Below are 8,644 nucleotides of genomic sequence, written 5' to 3' on the forward strand. Positions count from 1 at the left end.
CCCCCCTCTCTCTCTCTCTCTCTCTCTCTCTCTCTCTCTCTCTCTCTCTCTCTCTCTCAACAGGGTCTCATACTGTTGCCTAGGCTGAAGTGCAGTGGCACAGTCATGGCGGCCCCCAACTCCTGGGCTCAAACAATCCTCCTGCCTCAGTTTCCCAAGTACCTGAGACTACAGGTGCATACCACAACATCTGGCTAATTTTTACATTTTTTTATAGATACAAGATCTTGCTATGTTGCCTAGGCTGATCTTGAACTCCCGAATTCAAGCAATCCTCTTGCCTTGGCCTTCCACACTGCTGGGATTACAGGCATGAGCCACCACACCCAGCCTTCTTTCTTAAGCAGATGCTCTGGTGGTCACTTTTATGTGTGAACGTGGAGGGTGTTTGGGGGTAGGATTAACATTGAAATTGGTGAACAGATTGCCCTCCATGATGTAGGTGGGCCTCATCCAATCAGCTGAAGGCTTAACTAGAACAAAAACAGCCTCCCTGAGCAAGAGAACTTCTCCAGCAACTTGTTTCAGACTTCATCTGCAGCATCAGCTCTCCTGGATCTCCACCTTCTAGTCCACCCTGAAGGTTTAGGACTTGCCAGCTTCCACAATCGTGTGAGCCAATTCCTTATAATAAATCCCTCTTTCTCTCTCTCCCACTATATGCATATATGTATATACATATACATATATGTGTCTATGTGTGTGGTATATGTATATATTCTTTGGGTTCTGTTTCTCTGGAGAACCCTGATTAATACAGACCCTCCAAATCACTGATTATGCTTGAGCTTCCATAATGACACTGTCTTGCTTCCTTCTTTTAAGCAGGTCTCCTAAATGGGATTTATTAGCTCATTGTCTTCATTGTTTTCCTCACTAATGGCTGACCTCATTTTTCTCTGAACGCTCTGAGAGGATAAGAGACTTGCTCAAGGCTAGCCAGCTGGGATTTCTTCTTACCTCTGGCTTCAAGGCCTGTGCTGTTTCTGCTCTTCAGTGTCAGTCTCTATCCTTGAAATCATGTTCCTCATCACAGGGAGGTAGCTGTTGGGGAATATAAAAGACGCTGGGCTTGAGTCAGAGGACTTGGGCCTTGTTCAGAAATGGAAACTTCCGGGCCAGGTGCGGAGGCTCACATGTGTAATGCCAGCACTTTGGGAGACCGAGGTGAGAGGATTGCCTGAGCCTAGGAGTTTGAGACCAGCCTGGGCAACATGGTGAGACCTGATCTCTACAATAAATCAAAAAAATTAGCTGGGTGTGGTGGCTCGTACCTGTAGTCCCAGCTACTTGGAAGGCTGAGGCAGAAGGATTGCCTGAACCCAGCAGGTTGAGGCTGCGGTAGTTGTGATCATGCCACTGCATGCCAGCCCGGGCAACAGAGTGAGACTCTCACTCAAAAAACCAAAACCAAAAACAAAAACAAATGGAAACATCCCAGATGGGATCAGCAGTCTGTGGAGGGCTTTGCTGTTTAGGAGCTATACATGTCCTGCAGGTTGATACACCCGAACTCTGGGCATGCAGAGTAAGTCAAGGCCCCATTAGTGATGTCTCAGCTCCAGGTGGCACAACAATTGAAGGAGCAGTTTTTTGGAAAAAGGCAGGAGATCCTGCCAGTGGGCATTCAGGGAAGGTGGGAGTCCTGATCCCACTTCTGCAAAACCAGCCCCATTATTTTAACCCTCTCTCTAGGCAATGCCTTGCTCATCTGAAAGATGCGAGGGGATGGAGGGCAAGTTCATGATCCTCCTGAGGCATCACGATCCTCAAACTCATCAGGCTGGGGCCAGGAACCGATTGCAGGGCAGGGAGGCAGGAGTTAAATGAGGACAATCTTTATGGCCAGCCATGTAAGAACTTAAAAGTTTTTCTTTACTGTGTTCTAGGGTATTATAATCTAAATGTGTGTCCCCTCAAAATTCATATATTGAAGACCTAACCTTCAATAATATGGTATTAGGAGATGAGATCTTTGGGAGATGATCAGGTTTAAATGATATTTTAAAGATGGAGCGCCATGAGCCCTTATAAGAAGACCAGAGTGTACTCTCTCTGCTACGTGAGAACACAGCAAGAAGGTGGCTATTGGCAAACCAGGAAGAGAGCCCTCACCAGGGAACCTTGACCTTGGACGTTTTAGCCTCCAAAACTGTGAGAAATAAATGTCTGTTGTTTAAGCCTCTCAGCCTGTGGTATTTTGTTACAGCAGCCTGAGCTTACTAATACATAGAGTGACTAGCCAATCTCTCTTAGCAGTTTTCCCATGTCAAAATCTCTTAGCAAATGTGTTCTGTTTTGTGTAGGTGTAAGTTTCTTTCATTTTAAAAATCAACTTTATTGATGTAAAATTTACATACAATAACCTGTACCCATTTTAAGTGTATACTTTTATGAGAAATGTATGCATCCATTTAACCATACCCCTGTCAAGATAGAAATCATTTCTATCACCATGAAATTTCCCTTGTTCTTTTATAGTCAATCACTTCCTTCCACCCTAGCCTTAAACAACACTAATCTGTTTTTTCCACTGTAGATTAGCTGTGTCTGTTCTTGAATTTCATAGACATAGAATCATACAGTGTATACTCTGTTGTGTCTGGCTTTTGTTTAATATAATGTTTTTGAGATTCATCCATGTTACTGTGTCTATTAATAGCTTATTTCTTTTTATTGCTGAGTAGTATTCTATTGTATGAACATATCACAATTTGTTTTTTTGAGTTGGAGTCTCACTCTGTCACCCAGGCTGGACTGCAGTGGCACATTCATGGCCACCCCAGCGTCGACCTGTTGGGCTCCAGCAATTCTTCCACCTCAGTCTTCCAAGTAGCTGGAACTACCATGCCTGGCTACCACGCCTGGCTAATTTTTATTTATTTATTTATTTATTTATTTATTTATTTATTGTAGAGACAAGGTCTTGCCAAGTTGCCTGGGCTGGTTTCGAACCTGTGGGCTCAGACAATCCACTCACCTTGGCCCCCCAAAGTGCAGGGATTACAGGCTGAGCCACTGAACCTGGTCATATATCACAATTTTTAATCCATTCTCCCATTGATGTATTTTCAATGTATGTATATTCTGTTGTATATATCATTCTGGTTTTTAGATTTTTCACTAAGCATAGCTTTAATATTCACCCATGTGTCTATATGTACATCTAACTCATTGCTACTAAATTCTTCAGATGACTCCATGGTGAGGATCTTTCACCTAACCACTTCCTCAGTGATGCATGCCCAGGTTGTTCCCCACCACAGAAAACACTGCATTGAGCATCTTTTTACATGTACCTTGTGGACTTCTGAATTTCCATGGGATATATGCACAGGAAGAGAATCGCTGGGTCATTCTCTATGTGTTTACTTAATTTATGTCAGAGGTGCCGACTTCTCCAAAATGGCTGCACTAGTCTAAATTCATAGTAGCAGTGCCAGCGGTCTCTTACAGGCCTACAGCTTCCCAACAATTGGCATTATTCAGCTGTCTAACTTTTGCAGTCTAATATATACAAAAGTGATATTTCATTTTTATTTTAATTTGCTTTTCTCTGATTGCAGGTAATTTTGAGCACTTCTCCAAGTGAGCATCTCTTCTCTAACTGCCTGTTCATATTCTTTGCCTAGTCTTCTATTGGGGATGCTGTTTTTCTTCATGTTGATTTGCAAGTGTTTCTCACGTATTTGACACGATCATTTTTTGTTGCTTTTGGGGGCTATATATCTATTCTTTTTGTCTGTGGTGTCCTTCAATAAACAGAAATCCTGTACTTTGAAGCAACCAAATTTCCTCTTTTACCTTATGATTTGTCTTTGAAAATTTATTTAAGAAGTCTTTCTCTGCCTGTAGAGATCATAAAGACACTCTTCTATAGTTTCTTCTGTTAACTTTATGGTATTCATCTCTGGGTCCTTAATCCATTGGGTCCCCCCTTATTGGGATTCAGTTTTAATATTTTCCATTTGGCATGCTAGTTTTTTTTTTTTTTAACTCCATGCAAATGATCTCCAGAACCTTGGCTCTAACGTGAGTAGTTTAAAAAAGGAAATCACTTCATTAGAGTTTTTTTGGACTTTTTATTCAAGTCTGGTATACATACATAAAAATGCTCAAATAATGAGTGATTTGATGAATTTCCACAACGTGAAAACAGCACTGAAATAGAACATTGCCTATACCCAAGAAGGCTTCCTCCTGCCCATTTTCATCCAATATCTGTCTTAAATTAGTTTCACCTTTGCCTTTTAAAAATTTTGGTTTTTGGTTCATATAAATGGAATAATGCCTTTTGTGCTCTCATATCTGGTGACTTTCACACAATACCATGTTTGTAAGATCTAATCATATTGCTGAGTCTAGGTGCAGTTTGTTCTTTCTCATTGCTGTGTAGTATTCTACTACATAATTTTTTTTTTTAAGTCGGAGTCTTACTCTGTCTCCCAGGTTAGAGTGCAGTGGCATGCTCACGGCCCCTGCAGCCTCGACCTACCGGGCTCAGACAATCCTTCTGCCTCAGCCTTCCAAGTAGCTGGAACTACAGGCATGCGCCATGATGCCTGGCTAATTTTTTTATTTATTGTAGAGATGAGGTCTCATCAAGTTACCCAGGCTGGTCTCAAACCTGTGGACTCTGGCAATCCTCTCACCTCAGCCTCCCAAAGTGTGGGATTATAGGCGTGAGCCACTGCACCCGGCCTCTATTACATAATTATACCATAATTTATTCATTCTACTGTTGATAGACATTTGGGTAGCTTCCAGGTTTTGGCTATAATAAGGAGTACTGCTATGAAAATTCTTGTACACATCTTTTGGTGAACTTGTGTATACATTCCTATTGATTCATAGGATATGCATGTGTTCAGCTTTAGTAGTATCTGCCAAATGATGTTTCAAAGTGATTGTACCAATTTACACTACCACAGAATGGTGTGAGAGTCCTGGTTGCTCCACATCTTTATTAATACTTGGTATTTTTCATCTCTTTTTCATTTTAGCCATTCTGGTGGTTGGTATAGTGGTATTTTATTGTGACTTAAATTTCCATATCCTTAATGCCTGAAGTTGAGCACCTTTTCATATATTTATTTGCCACTTATATTTCTTCTTCTTCCTCTTCCTTCTCCTCCTCCTCTTCTTCTTCTTGGTTTTCTGTATGTTTCTTATTCATTAGTGAAAATTCTTTTTATAACCTGACTATGAACCCTTTGTTCAATATATGTATTCTCTTAATTTCAAATAGTCCAACTTATCATTTTTTCTTTCATAGCCAATACTTTTCATGTTCTGTTAAAGAAATCTTTGCCCACACCAAGTCATGAAGATGTTTTCCTCTAAAAGCTTTATTATTTTATCTTTCCTATTTACATCTATAATTCTTCTGAAATTGATTTATGTGTGATACGATTGTAGGAGATATGGTGTGAGATACGATTCCAGATTCATTTTTTCCTCATTTAGATAGAAAATTAGCTTAGTACCATTTATTGAAAATACTGTCTTTTTGCCACTGCACACCAGTGTCGTACTGTAATAAGTCAAGTAAACTGAATGTGTGTCTACACTGGAATCTTCATTATTTTCCATTGGTCGGTTTATTCTTGTCTCAGTACCTCACTGTATTACCTAGAGAGGGCTTGTGTATTCTTTTTTTTTGAGTCGGAGTCTCACTCCATTGCCCAGGCTGGAGTGCAGTGGCACACTCACGGCCACCCCAGCGTCGACCCACTGGGCTCAGGAGATCCTTCTACCTCAGCCTTCCAAGTATCCAGAGCTATAGACGCATGCTATCATGCCCAGCTCATTTTTTCATTTATTGTAGAGATGAGGTCTCACCAAGTTGCCCAGGCAGGTCTCGAATTCCTGGGCTCAGGCAATCCTCTCACCTCAGCCTCTCAAAGTGCTGGGATTACATGCTTGAACCACTGTGCCTGGCCTTGTGTATTCTTATATTAACTTTAGACACTTTATAGTTTTATGGCCATTGTAAATGATGTTACTCTTTTTTTTTTTTTTTTGAGTTGGAGTCTCACTCGGTCGCCCAGACTGGAGTGCAGTGGCCGCTCCCGGCCACCGCAGCCTTGCCTGCTGGGCTCTGGCGATCCTTCCGCCTCAGCCTTCTGAGTAGCTGGAATTACAGGCGTGCGCTACCACGCCCGGCTCATTTTTTTATTTATTGTAGAGATGAGGTCTCGCTGCCCAGGCGGGTCTCGAACCCACGGGCTCAGGCAATCCACTCACCGCAGCCTCCCAAAGGTGCGAGACTATAGGCTGAGCCACCGAGCCCGGCCTGATGTTACTCTTATTAAATTTTATAGTTTCTTGTTATTTGTGGGATAAAGAACTGCCACTGATTTTTGCAGGTTGATTTTCTAGTTAGAAACTTAGAGTTGAATATGCTGACTGTATTTTTGTTTCTAGATAGCTAATCACGTCACTTGCAAATGGCAGTTTCTTCCTTTCTTTTTTTTTGAGTTGGAATCTCACTCTGTCACCCAGACTGGAGTCCAGTGGCCGCTCCCGGCCACCGCAGCCTCGACCTGCTGGGCTCCGGCGATCCTTCTGCCTCAGCCTTCCAAGTAGCTGGAACTACAGACGCGCACTACCACGCCTGACTGATTTTTTTGATTTATTGTAGAGATGAAGTCTCGCCAAGTTGCCCAGGCAGGTCTCGAACCCGCAGGCTCAGGCAATCCACTCACCTCAGCCTCCCAAAGCGCGGGATTACAGGCTGAGCCACCAAACCCGGCTGGCAGTTTCATCTTTTTCCTTTCAAAAATTATATCTTTGTGCTGGTTTATTTTATGTGTCAATTTGGCTAGGTTATGGTGCCCCGTTATCTGGTCAACTAGCTGCAGTCTAAGTGTTGCTGTGAAAGTTTTTATTTATTTATTTAATTTATTTTTTATTTTGTAGATGAGGTTAACATTTAAATTAGTAGAGTTTGAGTGAGGCAGATGACCTCCCACAATGTGGGTGGGCCACATCCAATCAAGTGTAGCCCTTAAGAAAAAAAATAACGTCCTCAGAGGAAGAGAGAATAGAGAGAATTCTGTCTACAGATGCTTTGGGACTGGAGTTGCAATATCTGCTCTTCCCTGGGTCTCAAGCATGCTGGCCCACCCTGCAGATTTCTGACTTGTCAACCCGTACAATCATATAAGCCAATTCCTTAAAGTAAATTCTCTCTCTCTCTCCTCCCTCCCTCCCCCTTGCTTTCTTTCTTACAGTCTATATAAATCCTATTAATTTTGTTTTTCTGGAGAACCATGACTAATACAACCTCTTAATTATTTTCATTTTCTAACACTGGCCGGGAATTTTGTGCTATAGGAAACAGAAACAGTACTGTGGACATCTTTGTCTTATTCACAATCTTAAAGGGAATGGGTCTAAAGTTTCTCCATTAAGTATATTAAGTATATTTGCCACAGGTTCTGATACATAATCTTTGTCAAGTTAAGAAAATTTATTTATATTCCTAGCTCACTAAGTTCACTGATATTGAATTTCTGGGATAGAACTTTATCATAATGGATTTTTAAAAAATAAAAATCCTGTTGAATTCAGTGAACAAATATTTTCTTTGGGATTTGTACATCTGCAATCATGAATGAAAAAAATCATATAATTAGCTTTTTAATGAAAAAATTGTCCTTTTTGGTCTTCTGCTCTCATGCCACGTGAAGAACAGTGTTCATACCCTCTGGAGGATGCAGTATTCAGGTGCCATCTTGGAAGCAGAGACTGGGCCCTCACCAGACACCATACCTTCTGATGCCTTGATCTTGAACTTTTCAGCCCCTAGAACTTTGAGAAATAAATAAATGTCTGTTTTTTTTTTTTAAAGAAAATTAAAAACTTTCAACGAGGCAGCAAACACAAAGATACAGATCTTGGTGAAGACCCTCACAGGCAAGACTGTCACCCTTGAGGTTGAGCCCATTGACACCATCGAGAATGTCAAAGCCTAAAATCCAAGACAAGGAGGGAGTCCCACCCGACCAGCAGTGTCTGATACTTGTGGGCAAATGGCTGGAGGATGGCCGCCCTCTCTCAGACTACAACATCCAGAAAGAGTCCACCCTGCACCTAAACCTAACCCTAACCCTCCACCAGCTTACCAAGAAGTATAACTGCAACAAGATGGATCTGCCACAAGTGGTCTGCACGCTTGCACCCTCATGTCGTCAACTGCTGCAAGAAGTGCAGACACACCAACAATCTGTGCCCCAAGAAGAAGACCAAATAAGACTCTCGCCTGCTCCTCCCACAAGGTGGCCTCTTGCTCTGGCCCACAACCCTGGGGCCTTAATAAAGTTTCCCTTTCATTGACTGGGAAAAAAATAATTGTCAGCCAGGCATGGTGGCTCACACCTGTAATCCCAGCACTTTGGGAGGCCAAGGTGGGAGGATGGCTTGAGCCCACAGGAGTTCGAGACTAGCCTGGGTAACATAGTGAGACCTCATCTCTACAAATAATTAAAAAGAAATTTTAAAAAATTGTCACGAACTGGTTTTGGAATTAAGATTACACTGCCTTCAAAATGAGCTGGATGGCTTCCACTCTTTTTCTAAACTTTGAAACACTTTGTGCAAAATAGAAATTAAACATTTCTTTTTTTATTTGAGTTAGAGT

At 41.8% G+C, this 8,644-nt stretch overlaps 1 pseudogene; it reads left to right on the forward strand.

Annotated features, from left to right (window-relative positions):
- Positions 1-8,257, forward strand: part of LOC103262501 — a 25,134-nt pseudogene extending 16,877 nt beyond the window's left edge.
- Positions 8,258-8,644: the final 387 nt, after the last annotated feature.

This window comes from Carlito syrichta, unplaced genomic scaffold, assembly GCF_000164805.1.
Source record: "Carlito syrichta isolate Samal-C Ts95f unplaced genomic scaffold, Tarsius_syrichta-2.0.1 Scaffold304517, whole genome shotgun sequence".
NCBI classification, from domain to species: domain Eukaryota; kingdom Metazoa; phylum Chordata; class Mammalia; order Primates; family Tarsiidae; genus Carlito; species Carlito syrichta.